Source organism: Amia ocellicauda, chromosome 16 (assembly GCF_036373705.1).
Source record: "Amia ocellicauda isolate fAmiCal2 chromosome 16, fAmiCal2.hap1, whole genome shotgun sequence".
Classification (NCBI taxonomy): Eukaryota; Metazoa; Chordata; class Actinopteri; order Amiiformes; family Amiidae; genus Amia; species Amia ocellicauda.
The window spans coordinates 26,788,264-26,810,034 of NC_089865.1; the positions used below are offsets into that span (position 1 = coordinate 26,788,264).

Here is a 21,771-nt window from a genome sequence, read left to right on the forward strand (position 1 = left end):
TTTGCATTGGTTTTAGCTCCAAGAGCTATGTTTCTTTCTATTTCCCTCTTTGCTTTCCTGATCCCTTTCTTAAGATCTCTTTGCAGCTCAACATATTCTATGTATTTTGTTTCATCACCATCCCTTTTGTATGTACTATACAACATTTTCTTCCTCTTGATATTTTTTTGCATACCTCTATTAAACCATTTTGGCCAGTGTTTTTTGTTCCTCAATTTGCTAAGTTTTGGTACAAATTGCTCCTGAGCCAATCAGCATTAATAAACGGTATGTGGACATGTTGGCAACAGTATATTTATTTCTTATCCAGACATCCTTATCCAGGGTGACTTACAGAATACCAGAGCAATACAAAAGTGTAATAAATACATTCCAAAATTAACAAATCAAGCATAATATACAATTACAGTTTCACAAATACAGAAGTGTATAGATACAGGAGTGCTGAACTGCTATGGGGAATAATCAGCAAAATTACAAGTACAATCAGAAGGTGGTCAGGGACTCAATGGGAAGGTCATTCCATCACTTAGGGGCCTGGAGGAAGGGGAGTAGGCAATGTTAATCTTCTGCCACAGGAAGACCAGAGAGGTCTGGAGGGAATGTATGGAGAGATTATACTCAAAGTAGTGAACTGAATGTGAGCAGTGATCGAGAGCCAGTGGAGTAGCATGTGCTACTCAGGGCAGAGAGAACACCAGATGAGCAGCAGATTTCCTCACCATGTCTCTTGGTAGGTCCAGTCACTAACTAAGGTAGGAGGAGAACCAGGCAAGAGCAGTTCCAGAGATTCCAAAGGTCGGTGAGGCAGGAGAGGAAAATGGAGTGATTGATGGTGTCAAAAGCTGCGGAGAGATCAAGGAGTATTAGAACTGAGGAGAGGGAGGCTGCCCAAGCACAGTTGAGGGAGTCAGTGACCGCTAGGAGGGCAATCCCAGTGGAGTGAGCTGTGCGGAAGCCAGATTGTAGAGGATCAATAGTGATGGGAAATAAATGCAGATAGCTGACAGTTAACAGGGGGGTGCACCTGTGCCAGTTACCTCCATGTTAGGAAAGCAAGGAATACCTCTTCATGGTCATGATGAAACAGATGCAAGCCACAATCAAGGCAACTTCCTTGAGTGCATGAAGCTTTATTTGACCCTTTCCTGCAACAGTACACAAGCCATCACACAGTACATACCTCTTGCCATCATCCCAGAATGAAATGAGTGCTGTGCACAAGAGGTGACTGCAACTATTGTCACTGAACTGAGAGAATCCAAGATCTATGCCATTATGGCCACTGAAGCCAGAGCTCTCAGACCCTCCTGTTCGTAACTGAAGGATTCCACACATTTCTACAAAAGGAGACCGTTGACCTTGCTCAAGCAGTGATCTACAAAGAGGCTGTTGGCGGCACTCTGAAGAGAAACACAGTATTGCCATGGCTGTAGATTTGTATGACAGAACGAGGAACCAATGTAAGGTTTATCAGATCCCAGAGCCATCTTGTGAACAAAGTGGAAGCAAAAACGTATGGTGGATTTTGTTGCTGAAGCAACTAGCAGGGTGATTATGTGATCTTAGTGGTTCAGAGCAACTTAAAAAGACAGTTAGAAAATATAAGAAACTTTCCAATAAATTACTATTTAAAACTCGTTTGTATTATGTTTTCCCTACTCAGATTAATTTGCACGTCAGATGGAAATAATTTCTGCTGCCATGGCTGTTCTTTGGGTAGTGAACTGAAACTATCTAACACATTCAATACAGTGTGTACTGTGTCCTTGGTACCAGCGCCTCCATGTCTGGACTAATTACAAGAAAACCTTATGAAATAGTTTCCCGTGTCTCAGAACTGCCCCGGGACATATGCCAAGAAAATATTATCCAGGTTCAGGACTGACCTGAAACTCCTGTGAAATAAACTGAAGAGAAACGAACTGGCTTTGGTGTCTGTGACTTTCCTTCCTGGGCTCGTCTCTGCTGAGAGTCTCCACTGTTGCTGGAAGTGCTGACTGGGGAGCCTGATTCACTGAATTGTAACTTAACAAGGATATTATTTCCTTCCCTAGAGAGAATGACAGCTGAACTTGACCAGAGTTTTTCTAAGTGTAAATACTGAACTTCTAAAAGGCATAAAGCCCTGCAGTCCAGCCTCAGATCACTTCCAATCTGAACCATCTTTGGCAGAGATTTCCAATCACTAAAATATTGAGCTGAAATCTGAGGAAGTCATGGTAGCAAAACATTTTCTGTCTCACAAGAAAGAGGCAAGTGCTGCTCCTCAATATATGATGTACCAGCTTTTGGATCCTGACATGTTTCCATCTTTGAGAGCAGTAATTCAATTTGCATTACTATACTGAATGTATTTGATAACTTATATTATCAGCTTAAAAGACTTATCACACCTTAAAATCAATTACATATTGACATTTTTTTATGCCCCACTACAAGTAGAAACCTAGCCATGCCCCTGTTTGAATTCCCCCTTAAAACTAAAGACTTGCTGACTGACAAACTCCTTCCACACTGTGCATAGCTGTACGGTCTCTCTCCTGTGCGGATCCGCAAGTGGACATTAATTGTATTATGGTGTCTCTCTCGCTCTCTCTCGTGTGAATTTGGTGAATTCTTTTAGCTGTCCTGATGCACTAAAACTCCCTCCACACTACTGTGAGGTCCGTCTCCTTTGTGGATTCGCAAGTGTCTTTTAAACTGTGATGAATAAGTGAAACTCTTCTCACACTGACTGCAGTTAAATGGTTTCTCTCCTGTATGAATTCGATAATGCTCTTTAAGATGTCCTGATTGAAGGAAATCCTTCCCACAATGATCACAGCTATAAGGTCTCTCCCCTGTATGAATGCGATAATGAACTTTAAGGTATCCTAATTTAAGGAAACTCTTCCCACACTGATCACAGCTGTAAGGTCTTTCTCCTGTGTGACTTTTCTGGTGTCTTTTAAGAGCTGAAGCTCTTCTGAAGCTCTTTCCACACTGTGGACAGTAATTACAGTCTTCAGGGTTTCCAGTGAACTCTGCTGTGTTTCTGTTCACTGCCAGTGGGCTGTAAGTGCTGGAGGTCTGATTTTTGGGTTGTAATGATCGTCTCTCCACTCTCCATAAACAAGGCCTCATTTCCTCCTGAAGAGGAATCCTTAGTTCTGGCTGTTGTCCTCTGATTCCATTGTCCTCTCTGTACTGTTCCAGCTGGGAGGTATCTAGCTCAGTCTCTGTGTTCTCATGTTTAACAGACTGGAGCTCAGTCTCTGTCCTGTAAGTGACACAATTCAAAACGGTGTCTTGTGCATCAGTGTAGGAAGTTCCTATAGAAGGTCCATGCAATTTATTTTGGAAACATTGGGGTTTCATCTGAAGACCAGTGTGTGGTCTTGAAACAAAGGTATCCTGTTCATTCAGCACTACTTCTGTTTCTTCCTGTTTAATAACACACATTTCATTGAGATTTTCTAGGTTTCCTGGAAACACGTTACTGAGCACCCCTCTACTGTGCTCAGATCTAGCTGAATTGTGTCTTTGTGTAACATAACCAGGTCCGGGCTCTGCCATGTGGACAGGCTGCAATCCATTATGCTCCTCCTGACTCTGTTCACCCCTATGCTACTAATTGATCTTCCCATTGCCTTCAGTAGCCATTAGCTCTGCATCCTGCCTCCGACCGCAGCACCAGTCCTCCTCACAGTGCCGATGCTCAATGTAATTTGTTTCACCACCATCACAGCGATCACTGGCCTCCACAGCTCCTAGAACAGAGAGAAAACAGAAGTACTGTCTGCAGCTCCACTGACACATTAGTGAAGGCCTTTTAACATTGTTGAAGAAGGGAAGTCATTCTGGAAAGACACTGGCTACAGACTGAGTGAGTAATTCCACTTAAGGGAAAAGTCATAGCTCTAACTTTTGCAGTATCTGTAATAAACCTAAAATGTTTCACACTGCAAATCACATGGAGACATGGATAGCTGGTGTGGCTTACAAAATACATAAGCAGCAAGAAATATAATCAGAGCCATTTTAATTCAATTAAAAACAAGTTTTATCAATCTGCACCAGCAACAGAGGTTTGATTACATGCTATGACTAGGGCCCTGTGTTTTATACTTGTTTTTCAATTGTAATACAACTACTAGGCCTTAGATGTCCCTGCACCCACTCCAGTTAATTAAAAAAAAATTGCACTTTGACTGAACAGAAAAATAAAAACTAACTAGAAGTTGCATGCAACTTTTAAGGCTTCCATGATTTGAGCAGGCATTTTGTAGTTTAAATGCATGTGTTATTAAATGTGTAATTTTCAATTCTAATCCAATGTAGTATAGATTTGAGTTTTTCAATCTTTTGTCACTTGAAGTGTGTATTTCAATGTCAGTGAAGTATAATATTAATTTATTGATTGAATTCATCAATTTTGAACGGTACCATTGTATTTTTCACTTAATTCTAGCATATATGTGAAATTTTCATTGTCATTCAAGATGCAGATTGCAATTCCGAAGTTTGGCCTCATGATGGAGGTAGAGGTCTACATAAGGTATGTCATGATGTGGCTGACATGCAAAGCTCTCATTTTGGTTGATGTACAGCAGCAAGATTTTGTGTCCTATCAACTTGGCTTCATCAACTTTGACAGATCTTTCTTCTAGTTTAATCACTGACAATTTAAGTTCATTAGGATATAGTTCTGAAGATATTTGCTGTCATAAGTGACATAATGTAACACAATTTGGTGAGTTTTTGAATTTTGCTGATGTGTATTTTGCATATGTGCACAGTCATTTTCTTGTGGCTGCAATGTTGTTGCACACAGTCACTTGCCTCTTGCAGACATGATAGATAGCAGTGTCTATGTAAGACATGCAAAGTTTCAGGGCACTGGGCTTTATCTTTCTGGAGTAGTAACCGTTTTCATATTCGCATGCGGATTCATGTTAAATCCAACATTACGGCTAAACCGTGTACCCCACAAACTTTATTCTCTGGTTTTCTCTTCAAGGCAGAGGCATACACACATGTGCAGAGTTTCATGTGTGTACTGCATTCCAGTGTGCAGGAAATGTGTAACTTGTCTGAAGGGGCGCGTATGTTTTTTTTCATTGGCCCACAGTACTCATGTTTTTCCACTGGGGCAACTCGCCTTTAACAACCTTGGTAGTACTCTGTACTAGTGTCATGCATACCAATTTGTGGCACAGTGGGTATAAGCGGCATGGAGTAGAAGGCACCAAAGCTTGAATCAGAAAACGCAGCCTGGCGGACAAAGCGTTAGACTGAGCAACTTCTGATGAACAAGCGTAACAGTAGGCCATAAGGTATACATGTGTATGAAGTTGCATATGCATGTGTCCGTTGGTTTTGGAGAAGAAGATTTTTGTAGCATTTCACAATTTCGCCTCTAATCGAAACATGGCGGCGGCACCATGTGACCGACACGTGTAGTGTCTACAACATTTGCGAGTTTCGTGCATGGAAGCCTAATAAAAATCCTAACAAAAACAATAAGCTTCCAGCACTTTGTGCATGGAAGCCTAATAATAATAAAAATCCTAACAAAAACAATAGGCTTCCAGCACTTCGTGCATGGAAGCCTAATTACGAGTAGTACAAATGGTAATTTAATACACTGATTTTTTTGGTAAAAGGCAAATTGGAAGAAAATGTAATAAAATAATTGGAAATTTCAAAGAATATAAATATGCATATGAAAAAATTTAAAGAAAGCACACAACTGCAAAACCAAAGATCTGAATCATGCGGTCAATAAAAAAATATCAATCCTCCACACTCACCTGTCCCTCTGACCCTCAGCGCTCCCTGCAGGTCACTGCTGGCCGAGTCCTTTCCAGTTCTCCTCTCTTCAGTAAGAAGTCCTTCAGGCCTGAGCTCTTCCATGGCTGCAGACTGGAATAGAGGAGTGTGAGGTTCACTCTGACCGGCAGCATCAGAGGCACATTGCTGTCCATTACTTTCCTACAGATACAGCTCTAACACATCATCTTGACACACAAATGGGGAATGTCTATTATTACATCCAAACTGTAGCAGTAAGACTACTTTAACGTGTTCTTTATTCCTTACAGAACAGTCTTATAGTTGCATAGAAATGGCATTAGCTTTAGGGCAGTGTTCCCAGAGAGTTTCGATCCTTACACGAAACTCAGAGTGGTCAATGGCATCAGAATTGGGAAACATTTGAATTTGCTTTATTTAAACAAACAGTTGGTTTGAATTAATGATTAAGAGGACAACAGCAATGAACACAAATTAAAGATAAAGGTCTTGAATGTGATCTGAGGTCCAGACAAAACATTTTTAAGCTTATAAGGAGGTTCAATACATTTCAAAATTACTTTAAAATGTAGGGGATTAATCATAACAAATCTTGTATAATCTGTAAAAAAACATTTGTTAATTAAAGATGGAGGAATACCTTAATATGAAAACTATTGGTCTACTGAACAAAACTATTACAATCAACGCTTTAGAGCACAGAGCAGAGCTGATTTTGCCTGGATATTGTAAGACATTCATAGCTGTAGTGTATTTTTCTCCCCTGTAAAGGATTCTTGGTTGCTGGAATTTTTTTTCTCTCCTTTTGTTCTAGTTTGTTCTGCAGGGCCTCAACTTAACCATTTATGAAAGGTCAATCCACATCTGCTATTGGTTATGTTCACACATAGCTGGCTCATAGCCTAATGCCAAAGAGGCCCATGTTTAGGTTATATTGTTGCAGGCTCAGCAGTTATATATTAATATTTTAATTTAAAAAATGTAGTATACATTTAAATCCCACTTGACAAAAAGAAAAGTGTGTTTCCTCTTGTTACATCCTTTTCTACATCTGTAACTTACAGTAGGGGTGTAACAAAGAGGGTCATAGAGGAGGCAGCAATGTAGAGTTGTGGTTAGGGCTCTGGAAGGTTGTGGGTTCAAGTCCCAGGTGGGGCAATGTTGTTGTACCCTTGAGCAAGGTACTTCACTTAGATTGGGTTCAAATGTAAGTCGCCCTGGGGGGAGTGTAGTGGAGGTGCGCAGCAGCCAGGGAATTTACATGTTGGGCAAATAAACCAATAAGCCAAGATTTTAACCCGCTCGATTTTAACAGCTTGTCGACCAACCCCACTGATCCCTCGACCCTGCTGTCGACATGGATCGACCATCGACCTCTGGACACCCGTGTTGACCTCTTGGACTTCAACGTTGACAACCTCGACTTCTCAGAGTGGAGGAGTTTGATGAAGTGCTTCTACCACGAGAGCTGTCGATATACTTGGAGGGTCTGGACGTGGATGATCTAGAGACGGACCTTCTCACAGGCATCGCTGTTCCGGATGCCAGGGCAAGCTGCCCTCGGACGATGGACACGATCTGTCTGTGCCTTGCCTAGGAGAGGAGCACGCCAGGAATGCGCTGACGGGGTAAGGCGGCTGTCTGCATTGTGCGGCTTTTACTGAGGCAACATGCCGTAAGAGGGCTAGAAACTCCCCGTCTGCCAGCCGTCTCCGGCCAGCTAGCTCCGCTCACCACTCCTCTGTGGGCTCTGCTCTGTGGGGGACAGGGTGGAGACGCTCGTCCTCAGCGAGAGTGCAGTCGGATTCCCCATCTCCACCTCCACTTCCTCGTAGATGCTCCCTGGGAGGAGAGCACGCTCTCCGAGACGCAGATCCCCAAGGGCGAGATGCTCCCGCTCCTGATCAGCGAGGCACTCCGCGAACCCCTCCACGTCGCAGGAGACAAGAGACTGAAGGGATTGCGTCATTGATCTAAACAGTCGGGGTGCTGGCGGACAGGCTGGACTCTCAACAACAAATACTGAACACAGTGGTGGCCCATCTTCTGACTGGAGAGGAAGCCCCCCATTTTCCTCAGCCGCCACCCCGACTACCACCGCCACCGGAAGAGGCGCTATCTCACGTGGCTTCTCATTCCGATATCTCGGATGCGCTTTCCTTTGTGGAGGAGACCGAGAGAGCGAGCTCAGTGTCGGAACTGTTTCAAGGGCTGAGCGTAGAGATCAAAGCGGCTACGGCGGTGGACGTCCCATGGTGTGCCCAGGAGCAGGTTCCCAAAAACCAATTCGTCAGGGAGAAGACCGCGAGGCCCGCGGAGACTCCCCTTGCTTAACGACTATTTGGACATTGTACAGTCCACATGGAACCAGCCGGCGTCGGCTCCTGTGACTTCCAGACAGGCGGAGGTGATGTACGCAATGGTGGGGGCGGGACTTACTGACTCAAGCACAGCTGAAGTTGTGGGTTTGGCCCCTGAAAGGCATCGTCTGATGTCTCTAGGGCTGCCTGCGAATGTCGTGGAAACGCTGCAATCGGCCAGGGCCCCCTCCACCAGGGCCCAATATACTCAGAAGTGGTCAGTTTTTCAGAACTGGTATCTACAGAGACGTGTAGATCTCGTGTCATGCCTCCTATCTACAATCCTGTGCTTCCTGCAACAGCTGCTTGAAGACGGGAAATCTGCATCTACGCTGAAAGTTTATCTGGCTGCCATATCGACATGTCACGATAAAATTGACAATGTCTCCCCAGGAATGCATGTCCTGGCGATCCAGTTTCTGAAAGGTGCAAGATGCTTGAGACCACCGATAAAGGATACAATTCCAGCCTGGGACTTGGAATTAGTGCTGAAAGGACAGAGCGGTGCTCCCTTTGAGCCCATCTCCACAACAGAGCTCCGCTTCCTCTCGCTCAAGGTAGCTATTCTTGTAGCGATAACTTTGGCAAGGAGAATTAGAGAAATTCACGCATTGTCTGTGGATAAAGCCCGTCTGATCTTCTCGGGAAGCAATGACAGAGTCACTCTCAGGATGAACCCAGCCTTCCTGCCCAAGGTCATGTCGGCGTTTCATATAAATAAACCTATTGTCCTGGAGTCTTTCCATCCCCCTCCACACGAATCGGAAGAGGACCGCAGACTACACACACTCTGCCCTGTCCGGGCTTTGAGGTGCTATATGCGGAGGACTGCGCAGAGCCGCAAATCCGAAAAGCTACGTTTGTCTGCTACGGTTCCACCACTAGAGGGAGGGCAGCTTCAAAACAGCGACTGGCGCACTGGGTGGCGGATGCGATCTGGCTCACCTAAGAGACTGCTAATGTTCCATTGCCTGAACACATCTCAGCGCACTCAACGAGGGGACAAGCCATGTCATGGGCTCTTTTTCAAGGTGCCAGACTGCAAGAACTGTGCAATGCTGCGACCTGGTCCGGGCAACAGACCTTCACAAGGTTATACCACCTCAACGAGGCGGACCGGCTGCGCCCAGGCTTGGGCACCCAGGTACTTCAAACTGCTAGTCCTCAGGCGCTGTGAGGCTCTGCTATCCTTGTCATTGTGGGTTTAGACTTAGTCAGGTGTCAGGACTCACGACAGCTCTGGTATAGTCTTCCCATTAGGTAATGGCTGTCTTTCGATTTGAAAGGGAACGATAGGTTATTATCATATCCCCGGTTCCCTGAGGAAGAAAGACAGCCATTACTCTTCAGGAGTCGCACGGCCAGACGACCTTCCTGATGAAGAAAAGGCAGGGAGCTGCGTCAGGAGGAGACTTTTCACAGACACCGGGGGCGGGTATCTCCTGACAGCAGGGCCCCTATTGGGCAGCTTTGGTACATGTTTTCAATGATTGGCAGGTCAGAAGGCTCTTCCCGTTAGGTAATGGCTGTCTTTCTTCCTCAGGGAACCGGGGTTATGATAATAACCTATCATTGTCCATGAGCAAGTGCTGCGATAATAAAGTGGCAATCTTGTTTCCTCGTAGCCCATTAGGGAAAAAACATTTGGGCTTTTTTTCTCTTTTTTAAGTTACACATTCGTTTAAGCCTCTGAACTCATCTCAAATTGGGTGGATGCACCCAAAATTGGGGAATGTATTACTAAGAATTACTTCATGTGGTTTATTGTGCTGCATAGCTGAGATTTGGCTGTAGTGTTTACATTGCATCTTTCTTGGCTGCAGAACATGGGCATGGTATTCACAAATGAAAAGGACATTACTATGGTCTATCATCAGCCCTTGAGATCTTGTACCTTTTCTATGAATATTTAGCCATGCCAAAGGACTCTGAAACCCTGGAACTGAAGCTGATTAGACAGGTGTCAGATTATGCACTGGTCAGAGCTCACTGCTGAGAGTGCAGAGGAGAGAGAGAGAAACAGATTTTAACATTGTAGCTTATAAAAACAATATGCTTTTGCTATGAACCACAATATTTTTGGTAACTATGAATTCAGAACAACTTCAGCTAAAAGGAATATGCATGTATAATGTACTTATAAGGCATTATTTGAGTGGAAAATGCATCTCCGCCCCCCTGAGACACAAAGTGCAAATGAAACTGATTAAAATCTTGAACAACTACTCACTTATAAATGTCTTGTAGTAATTTTTGTATTACTTTAGTATAAATCCATGTAAATAACAATGACTACCCAGGAACAAAAAATGTGTTACATAGTGTTATCGATGATGTGCGTCATTATGTTAAATTAGTGTTTAAACTGACTGATTAACTCTGGGTTAGTGTAGTCAATTAAATGTACATCAATCGATAAATCACAGGAGAAAAAACGTTTGCCATGTGGGCTAGTAATTCACATTTGTCACCTCCAGGAAACTCACAAGGGACGAACAGACAACCTTAATTTCAATTTTTTTCCTTTTTGTAGTAAATTAGTATAATGTGTAATTCCTTGGGGAAAAAAAACAAACATTGTTGCTGTTCTGTAACAAATTACCTGCTTGTGAGAGAAATATTACAGTTATTTATAATGGTGTTTTAGTTTTATAGTGAGCTATTTAGGTTTATGTACACAGTTATCAGCATTTTGTTCAGTGCTTGGAAAACAAAAGCCCAAAGGTTATTCTGTGCCTTTGGCTGATAGGAAAAAACAAAAAAAAACAATGGTGGTATCACTTTGGTATTGAGTATTGTGATACTAAACCTGGTATCCGTATCAAAGTCAAAATTCTGGTATCATAACAACTATAACAGAGACTCTAGCATTCAAGGTAAAATATACACTCACCTAAAGGATTATTAGGAACACCATACTAATACTGTGTTTGACCCCCTTTCGCCTTCAGAACTGCCTTAATTCTACGTGGCATTGATTCAACAAGGTGCTGAAAGCATTCTTTAGAAATGTTGGCCCATATTGATAGGATAGCATCTTGCAGTTGATGGAGATTTGTGGGATGCACATCCAGGGCACGAAGCTCCCGTTCCACCACATCCCAAAGATGCTCTATTGGGTTGAGATCTGGTGACTGTGGGGGCCAGTTTAGTACAGTGAACTCATTGTCATGTTCAAGAAACCAATTTGAAATGATTGGACCTTTGTGACATGGTGCATTATCCTGCTGGAAGTAGCCATCAGAGGATGGGTACGTGGTGGTCATAAAGGGATGGACATGGTCAGAAACAATGCTCAGGTAGGCCGTGGCATTTAAACGATGCCCAATTGGCACTAAGGGGCCTAAAGTGTGCCAAGAAAACATCCCCCACACCATTACACCACCACCACCAGCCTGCACAGTGGTAACAAGGCATGATGGATCCATGTTCTCATTCTGTTTACGCCAAATTCTGACTCTACCATCTGAAGGTCTCAACAGAAATCGAGACTCATCAGACCAGGCAACATTTTTCCAGTCTTCAACTGTCCAATTTTGGTGAGCTTGTGCAAATTGTAGCCTCTTTTTCCTATTTGTAGTGGAGATGAGTGGTACCCGGTGGGGTCTTCTGCTGTTGTAGCCCATCCGCCTCAAGGTTGTACATGCTGTGGCTTCACAAATGCTTTGCTGCATACCTCGGTTGTAACGAGTGGTTATTTCAGTCAAAGTTCCTCTTCTATCAGCTTGAATCAGTCGGCCCATTGTCCTCTGACCTCTAGCATCAACAAGGCATTTTCGCCCACAGGACTGCCGCATACTGGATGTTTTTCCCTTTTCACACCATTCTTTGTAAACCCTAGAAATGGTTGTGCGTGAAAATCCCAGTAACCGAGCAGATTGTGAAATACTCAGACCGGCCCGTCTGGCACCAACAACCATGCCACGCTCAAAATTGCTTAAATCACCTTTCTTTCCCATTCAGACATTCAGTTTGGAGTTCAGGAGATTATCTTGACCAGGACCACACCCCTAAATGCATTGAAGCAACTGCCATGTGATTGGTTGGTTAGATAATTGCATTAATGAGAATTTGAACAGGTGTTCCTAATAATCCTTTAGGTGAGTGTATATTGTAGGTTTTTCCAACAGGTTACTGAATGAACATCAATTATACAAGTATACAAGAGTTTGCTGTTGCACTGTGCACGCAATTATGTTTTTTTTTTTTTTTTTTGTCAACCCCCGTTTTATACCTATGCCAAACCCAGGTCCCCGAGCTAGAAACACTAGGCCTAACCCTGCATTTCTCCTGAAAGTGCTGTCTCCATTTCATGTCAACAGGCCTATTGAGTGAATGGCTTTTCATCCTCCTCCCTTCTCTTTGGAGCAAGACAGATGTGACCAGATGAATGTTCCCGTTGCCACGCTGTATATACTTATGTCCAACTGTGGCTACTCAGTTGACTAGCCAGCTGTGTGTTATTTCAGTGGGTCTGTGGCCCCGCTCCTGCAGGATCAGGGGTTCACAGCCACGTTAATGCACAGATGGCGCACAAAGTTGCTTGATTGCCGGCGCCATATATTGTGCAAGTAGATATATGGCCTTGCTCCTAGCTGCACTAGTAGAAGAGCCAGTCTTGCTATTGTAAGCGGAGGGCATAAGTGTTAAACTCTGTAGCCCTGTTTTGTATATGCTGATTGCAGACAGTTCCCGATAGAGCGTGACTACAGTCCTTATCAGCTCGCTGCCTCCTCCCTTGGAAGGGATGTGTTTGAGTGACGTGTGAAGGGGCTAATGGCTGCTTTTATAGAGTGCGTGGAAACCCCTCCCCCTTGGACAGTGCTTCCTTTTTCAGATAACTGGGGTTGACCAAGCAGCAGAGCTTATTGTCAGAAGTTAATGCATTTTTTCTTTCACTTTCCTTATTGTTTTTTTGTGTTCTGTAAAATGTTTTCAAGAAGTGCTCTTTTAATTTGTTACCCGAACAATCTACTTAACAAGACTGACCCAGTTAATATAACCAAAGTGTAAAAATCTGGTTGATAATTTGAAGCAGTTCGGCAGCATGTTATCAATTTTAGCATACAATTGTTTGTGTACAACACTTGACAATAAACAAGTTTAAATTGTATTAATTTTCGTTACTTCATATAATTGAGTAATTAATAATTAATATGTTAAAGTCAACAATATGCATCAGATTTTGACTAGAACTGACATAACATTGCTAGTTGGATCAGCTTAATATTCCTATGAATATGAATATAAATAAGTAATGTTGATTTAACTTAATTTAGTAGTGTTTGTCTGAAAATTATGGGTTTGTAAAATGTACTTAATAGCTAAAGTTGAAATTACTTACAAAGATATATGCAAATATTTACCTTAATTTTTACCTTAGAGACAGTGTATTTTTTTTGTGTGTAACAACTTGTAAGACACTTGAGCCTACACTTGAGCTATCGAAGAAATTAAGTAAAAGCGGTCACATGTACTTGATTAACTTTCAACGGCTTTGAATACATTAATATAATCGACATAACTTTACATATCACAGTCGGTATATATAGTCGATATATCTTTGCCAACTTGATGCTGGAAATAATGCAGACTACTACCAGTACAGTACAAATGTGTAGCTAACATTCATTGTTTTAACTTTACAGACTATTGTAACCACTTCATTCCTATCAATGTAAATGTAATTAGCAAGAGTTAACTCTGGGAATACTGTATGAGCAAACCTGGCCAGCCTAATAGGGGTGTAACAATTGCACAAATCTTCAATTTGATTTGTCTTTCAATAATAAATGTAACGATTCATGTCGATTTTCCATTTTATTTGTTATGTTTCTTCACACACTTGTCTCCAAATGAATAACCTTTTTTGACAAAAAAAATACTATTTTAACTGCCAGCCAGAAATCAACAATAACAGTATATTAACAGTAATCTCGAATGCTAAAGTCTTTGTCTGCATGTGACAGTATGTTTCAGTAGTATACGATATATATGTGTACACAAATGTGTTGTAGTACTATAGTAAGTACTATAGTAAATTGCAAGACACTACAGTATAATATAGTATACATTATACTACAGTATTTGTTGTAGTACTGTAGTATTACTATTGTGCATTACAAGGTTGTACAGTATAATATAGTACACAGTATATCACAGTATTTTATGTAAATACTATAGTATGTCACAAGGTATTATAGTATAATATAGTATAAAGCAGTATACTATAGTATTTGTTGTACTGTAGTAGGTATACAGTACTGTACCACAGTATTTGTTATAGTACTATAGTAAATACTCCAGCACCTTATAGTATATCACGTGTTAGTACAGAGTAACAGAGCACTATCTGTATATCACAAGTTACCACAGTATAATATAGTTCAATACTATAGTATGTGTTGTATTACTGTAGTAAGTATAGTACATTGCAACATATTATAGTATAACATAGTATACAGTAAGCCATAGTATTTCCAATAGTACTTTAGTAACTTCTATAGTATGACCCAAGGTACAACTGTAAACTGTAGTATACCATAGTAGTGTTATAGTGTACTATAGTATTTGCTGTACTACTGTATGAAGTACTATAGTACATTGCAAGGTACTACAGAATAATATATAATACAGTGTGTAGTACAGTATATGTTGTAGTGCTTTAGTAAATCCTATAGTGTGTCACATGGTACTACAGTATTCTATAAAAGTGTAGTATAAAATATGGTATAAAACAGTGTACTGTAGTATTTGTTATACTATACTATAGTACATGACAAGGTACTACAGTATACCATCAATCATATGTTTAGGTTACATGTATTATTATTGACAATTAAAAAATACTGTGAAATGTTATGGGGCGCTATATAACATATTATTTATTATTATAATTATTATTATTATTATTATTATTATTATTAAGTTGGTCTCTTTAAGTATGACAAAAACAAAAATATGTAATACTATGCAGGCTAATATGATTGTAACCACACAGAAGTATAATACTTTGGAAAATACTTGAATAATACATAATAGTATGTAAAAGTATGCAGCTTAGTAATTATATCACAGATACATTCATATGTTTAGTCATAGTATGTAAATGTAAGTTGTTATTATTAGTATTAATAGTAGTAGTAGTAGTAGAAGTAGTAGCAGTAGCTGTTGTAAATAATATTAATCGCAATGTTAGAAAAAAAAGATTGAATAGAGGCCAGTTTAAATGTATTATCACGTAGTGTCAGTACTTATAGAGTGGAAATTGTCAGAGGGGACATGTTTTATGTAGAACACGTTTAATGTGCTTTAAACATACCATTACTATGCGTACGTTCACAGTTATAGGCACTTCCTAATACTATGAATAATGGATATGTTCTGACAAACGACATGATTACATTCTGCTATTAATCACAAAAAACAGGCATATACCAGTACTACAATCAAAAGAAAACATAAATGTCATATTAAGCTCTATTAGCACTAAGTGCAATGGGATATAATAGGGATTAATAGTGTAACAGTTTCTTTACCATAGGAGGGTCACAAAAGCACGTACACTCAGGCTCTACTTTTAAACAGGAACGAGCTCACATGCACACTAATAATCGGTTCTATGTAGTGTTATATTAGAGATAGCAGAAGTATTAGTATAATACATTATTCATTTAGTGTATTATTGTAATATGTAGGCTATATGTTAGTTCAATATACAATTATTATTATTCAAAGAAGCAGAATACGTAGTGTTCTGCACATAATACAGTATTATGTACATTAACTTAATGTAATATAGTTATTATAATTAGTAGATGATGTACAAGTAGCAACTGTAATAAATCACAATGGTCTACAGCAGGGGCTAGAACCTTTTTAGTGTGGCTTCAGCCCCCCTATATTTTCTCTCAGCCACCCTAAAAATATTATGATCAAAGAACTACAATGCTGCGGTGATGAAACACCGTCACCCCGCTGACACCGCGAAGAAAACACCGTCAGCACAAAGCTACTAAGCCCCACTATAACTTTCAGTCGAGAAACGCCCCTGGTCTACAGTATACTATAGAAAATGTTATAGGGAATTAAAGTATGCAGGTTAAAGTAATGAATCATATGGAATAATAATATGAATCGGTAATAAAGCTCTGTATATACGAATTTAATGTAGTATTATTTAGGGCTGCAACAAACAACTATTTTGTTAATTGATTAATCTGTCAATTACTACTTTGATTAATCGATTAATCAAATATAAATAATTCCAGTTAAATGCAAGTGTTTTATTAAAGTTTTGAGTTTTTCCTCATCTTGCGTAATGCTCTCTTTAAAACAACTTGAGATGGCAGTTATAAAACCAATAGAAAACATATGTGCAAAAAATAAAGGGCTTTATTGCACATAGTGTATATATTAACGGGTGTTTTTACATTGATGAAAAAGAAGGTAAACATTATATTCAGTGTTTACAGGCTTTTCTACATGAAATAGCTTCCACGGCAGTCCAATACTGGACTGTGGAGGTAGATTCTTTTCTTTCCTGAAATGAGAGACAATACGAGTATGCATAGTAGCACAATATTTAAATTTACATGCACACTGGATGATGCAAATGATCATAACTTGCATGAAAAGAGAAAAACAGGAGTGTTCATATTCCCTCTCTCACCTAGCACACCGACTGTGTTCGATTTGATTTGATCTGATTTTATGTGCGTTTAAAAATTACATCGGACAATGAAACGCGAGAGGAAGACGTGAATTGGAAAACCTTATGATCTGCGTGTCTAACCACGAATAACTATACAACAGAGCAAATATCTATATACGGACAATATATGTCAAGTTATCGTGGAGGAGCTGGGCAGGAAAGGTACCTACTGTCTGATGTAGCTAGAATTCTACAAAGTGGTTAAGCACAGATCAACAACAATGTGACTTACATTATTTACAAAGATTTACACTTTTAAATAAATAGTTTAACGTTGAAACATGCACTCTTCTTTATGGTGAGGTGTAGTTTATGTACACACACACATATATATATATATATATATATATATATATATATATATATATATATATATTTATTTTTTACATATTTTTAAAAAAATTATGTAAAAGCTCATTTCTTCAGCTCCCCCGTTGTAAAATCAAAACGAAACTCAAACGTTTGCCATTTGTTTTTTCGTTTACGACATATATTTATATTTTGAATTCAATATTTAGAGCACTAATTTTATCATATAGTCCGAGTCTTCTGCAGCACTGTGCCACGGCTGTGCAACGCACTTCCAGAAACCACCTCAAGTCCCGGCATGCACTGCGGTTGCGTTTGTTTTAAAGGCAAGCGGCAGACAAACACACTTCACATCAGTGGAGCAGATAAGATAACGCTTCTCTACTTCCCTTCTTATAAATAAAATATTGTTAACTAACACTAAATGGCTTGCTAAAGGTTTAGGTTCGCAAAAATATATATTTGTGTGTTTTATGCTTCGGTTGTGAAAACCAATGAACTTGCATATTTTATCTCGTAACAAATTAATTATTTGTTATAAAGGTCTAATGTAATATATAAGCCTACATATAATTAAGTTTGGACTTACGTGCTAGTGCGGCCGCGGGTGCTTTAAAGGCAGGTGGCAGACATTAGTTGAGCAGATAACAGAAGCTTCCCTACTTACCTTATTATAAATAGTTAAAACTAACATGAATGAAAATGTTATTTTATGTTATATATATATATATATATATATATATATATATATATATATATATATATTGTGATTTTATTTGAAATGATTTGGTTGCAAAAAGTAACTATGTTAGCAAAACATATTTGTATTTTTATTTAAAATGCTTTGGTTGTGAAAACAAAAATGTAAGTGCATTGGTGACGACAGGTTTTTCTTTTGTGTGTGTGTGTATATGTATGTATATATATATATATATATACACTCACCTAAAGGATTATTAGGAACACCATACTAATACTGTGTTTGACCCCCTTTCGCCTTCAGAACTGACTTAATTCTACGTGGCATTGATTCAACAAGGTGCTGAAAGCATTCTTTAGAAATGTTGGCCCATATTGATAGGATAGCATCTTGCAGTTGATGGAGATTTGTGGGATGCACATCCAGGGCACGAAGCTCCCGTTCCACCACATCCCAAAGATGCTCTATTGAGTTGAGATCTGGTGACTGTGGGGGCCAGTTTAGTACAGTGAACTCATTGTCATGTTCAAGAAACCAATTTGAAATGATTGGACCTTTGTGACATGGTGCATTATCCTGCTGGAAGTAGCCATCAGAGGATGGGTACATGGTGGTCATAAAGGGATGGACATGGTCAGAAACAATGCTCAGGTAGGCCGTGGCATTTAAACGATGCCCAATTGGCACTAAGGGGCCTAAAGTGTGCCAAGAAAACATCCCCCACACCATTACACCACCACCACCAGCCTGCACAGTGGTAACAAGGCATGATGGATCCATGTTCTCATTCTGTTTACGCCAAATTCTGACTCTACCATCTGAATGTCTCAACAGAAATCGAGACTCATCAGACCAGGCAACATTTTTCCAGTCTTCAACTGTCCAATTTTGGTGAGCTTGTGCAAATTGTAGCCTCTTTTTCCTATTTGTAGTGGAGATGAGTGGTACCCGGTGGGGTCTTCTGCTGTTGTAGCCCATCCGCCTCAAGGTTGTACGTGTTGTGGCTTCACAAATGCTTTGCTGCATACCTCGGTTGTAACGAGTGGTTATTTCAGTCAAAGTTGCTCTTCTATCAGCTTGAATCAGTCGGCCCATTCTCCTCTGACCTCTAGCATCAACAAGGCATTTTCGCCCACAGGACTGCCGCATACTGGATGTTTTTCCCTTTTCACACCATTCTTTGTTAACCCTAGAAATGGTTGTGTGTGAAAATTTCAGTAACTGAGCAGATTGTGAAATACTCAGACCGGCCCGTCTGGCACCAACAACCATGCCACGCTCAAAATTGCTTAAATCACCTTTCTTTCCCATTCAGACATTCAGTTTGGAGTTCAGGAGATTGTCTTGACCAGGACCACACCCCTAAATGCATTGAAGCAACTGCCATGTGATTGGTTGGTTAGATAATTGCATTAATGAGAAATTGAACAGGTGTTCCTAATAATCCTTTATGTGAGTGTATATATATATATATATATATATATAGCTCTGTGTTCTAAGGACTAATTTAATATATGTATATAATTCAGTTTGGACTTAGTGCTAGTGCGCATGCAAAGACACCTGTGGTACCTGAAAAGTTGACCCTGCTCAGAAATGGCAGTGTACACGTGACTATTATGCCCCGTTTCCACTGGCAGACATGTCCAGACACCATTTTTTCCAGACTACCGGGTAGCTCATTTTGATAGGGAAGCTCAGTTTGTCAGAACACTGGATGCGTTCCAGAGCTTTTTGTAAAACTAGGCCATTGTGAAGTCCATCCCCTGCACAACAATTGTGGGTTTGGTTTGTGTTTCGCTTTTGTCAAGTTTATTTATACACTCCTACATCTAACACTAATGAGTAACACTATCAAGCGTCTAAATTTAAGAAACTCGACTTTTCTATTCATGCAAAGGAAGAATATAGGACCTAAAATAGCAGAGATGGCAAAACTGTCAGTATTCTTTTCGAACATTATTTTCCCCCATCTCACTTTCACTCTCTTAAATGTATGCCCCTTGCTTTTCTTTATCCTATTTTTGTAATTACATGCTGTCCATTTACATTTTTAATACACCCATATCTTGTACAAAACGAAACAGCCTCCAGGTGAATTCATGCAGATCAACCTCGTCGCTAATCTGTGTTCGTATTAGTAACCTACTGTGATAAATTTAGTATCAAACCGGTCTTCTCTAGAGGACTTGACCGCTGTGGGTTATATGTATGGGGGTCACATAACAGAGGAAATAATTTCTTAATAAAGTACTGACATAAGCCCTTTGCCGTTCGAAAGTACTTACTAATACAAACAATAAATGTAACGATCAATTATAGGCAATTGGTCCGTTGCAACTTGTTCGCTGTATCAGTATCCCTTCACTCATAATTTTTACATATTTACATCCCTCACCTCCTCTTCACTGAGGACAGATTCCAGTCCTGTTCCCTCCTGTTTGAAATGCACAGGATACAGCTCAGTCACTCCCTCTGCAGACTGGACACAGGACACCTCTTCATTCATTCAGGGCAGAGTTATAGAACAATTATAAACATACAAATTAATTCGAAAAAAACAACATTTAAAATGTGAAACTATTTTTTATTTAAAAATATGCAGCATTTAGCGGCATAGAGAATCGTGCTGTAATCTCAAATTGTGTGATCAAAGTGATGTGTGATTGTAAACAGGACAGCTACTTTAATATACTGTACATCAGTTCTGAAAACCAAACCATGTGCAACACATTCAACGTGTACAATAACAATAATAAAAAGTGATTCATCTCAATACCGTAACCTCCTCCCCTCTTGGAACAGTTTCCAATATGGTTTAAATATGCGCATCTCTCTGTACCATGCTCAATGGAAACCACTGTCAAATGCACTGCCTGGCCGCGGCTCGGCGGAAATGATGTCGCATCACGACTCCTCTCTTACCAGCTGTGTCTTCCGTCTCTCTCCGCCATTCCTGCTCTGCTGCCCGGACTTCAGCACCGCGACAGGCCACACACGGAGCCGCCTGTCCCGCACTCTTCAGTCCGTATTCTCCTGCTTTACTTTGGGCCATTTCGAGCTGGAAAGCAGTCAAACGGACCTCAAACAGCTTTGTAATTTCACATATCGCTGTTTTGACTGCATCCTCCAGGACAGAGGCGAGCTGGGAATTAAACTCAGTCAAATACTGATGCATTATTCCGTCAGTTTTCAAAACAGCCTCTTGGAATGGCAACGGCCCGGTTTGTGGGATGGAACCGCATAACAGCCTCACGTTTTCGTTGGTCGCGTTGTTGTCCGCGCAGATTTCTGCAGGCCTGCACAGATCTGCAGAATTCCAACGATCCCATTGGTGGAGCAGTGCAGATACGCGCAGAACTGTGGAAAAGTTCGCTACACAAACGCAAGCATTGGTCTGTCGGAGGTGTGACATGAGAGCCTCAGGGTTGCCAGCCTCAAGGTTGCCCCCCCCCCCGATCTCACTTCAACAGTAAAGCATTTTTGAAAAATATCGCACAAAAGCAACACAGTAAAACACACAAAAGTGGGGATGAATTCTTAAGGAAGAAAAAAGTAAAGTCCCTTGAGTCAGATGTTCGGTAGTATAATATGATTGTATGGTGTCCCATAGGGACTGTTAGCTATTTGTTATGCATTCACCCCAAACTTCCACAGTGCGCCACCAGAGGTCGTGCTCCGCACATTCTAACCCGGACTCTCTCATTCCTCAGCAATATGTGCACTTGATCCTTCAACCCTCTCCTCCCATTGGTCCATCACTCTCAGCCTCTGTTACCTGATTCCCTCTTCCCAGCATATATATACTCCTTTGTTCTGCAAACATTTTGTGAACTATTGTATTCTCTTAAGGTTGTAGTGTTGAGCAATTGAAGTACCATGGACACCTTTAT

The 21,771-nt window shown here is 40.5% G+C and overlaps 1 long non-coding RNA gene across 1 annotated transcript; it reads right to left on the reverse strand.

Annotated features, from left to right (window-relative positions):
- Window positions 1-278: 278 nt before the first annotated feature.
- Window positions 279-21,117, reverse strand: LOC136711878 (uncharacterized). The gene is made up of 4 exons (XR_010804785.1): window positions 20,804-21,117; window positions 20,277-20,377; window positions 5,796-5,907; window positions 279-3,752 (listed from the first exon to the last, which is right to left on the reverse strand). It is a non-coding gene; the product is annotated as an uncharacterized LOC136711878 (long non-coding RNA).
- Window positions 21,118-21,771: the final 654 nt, after the last annotated feature.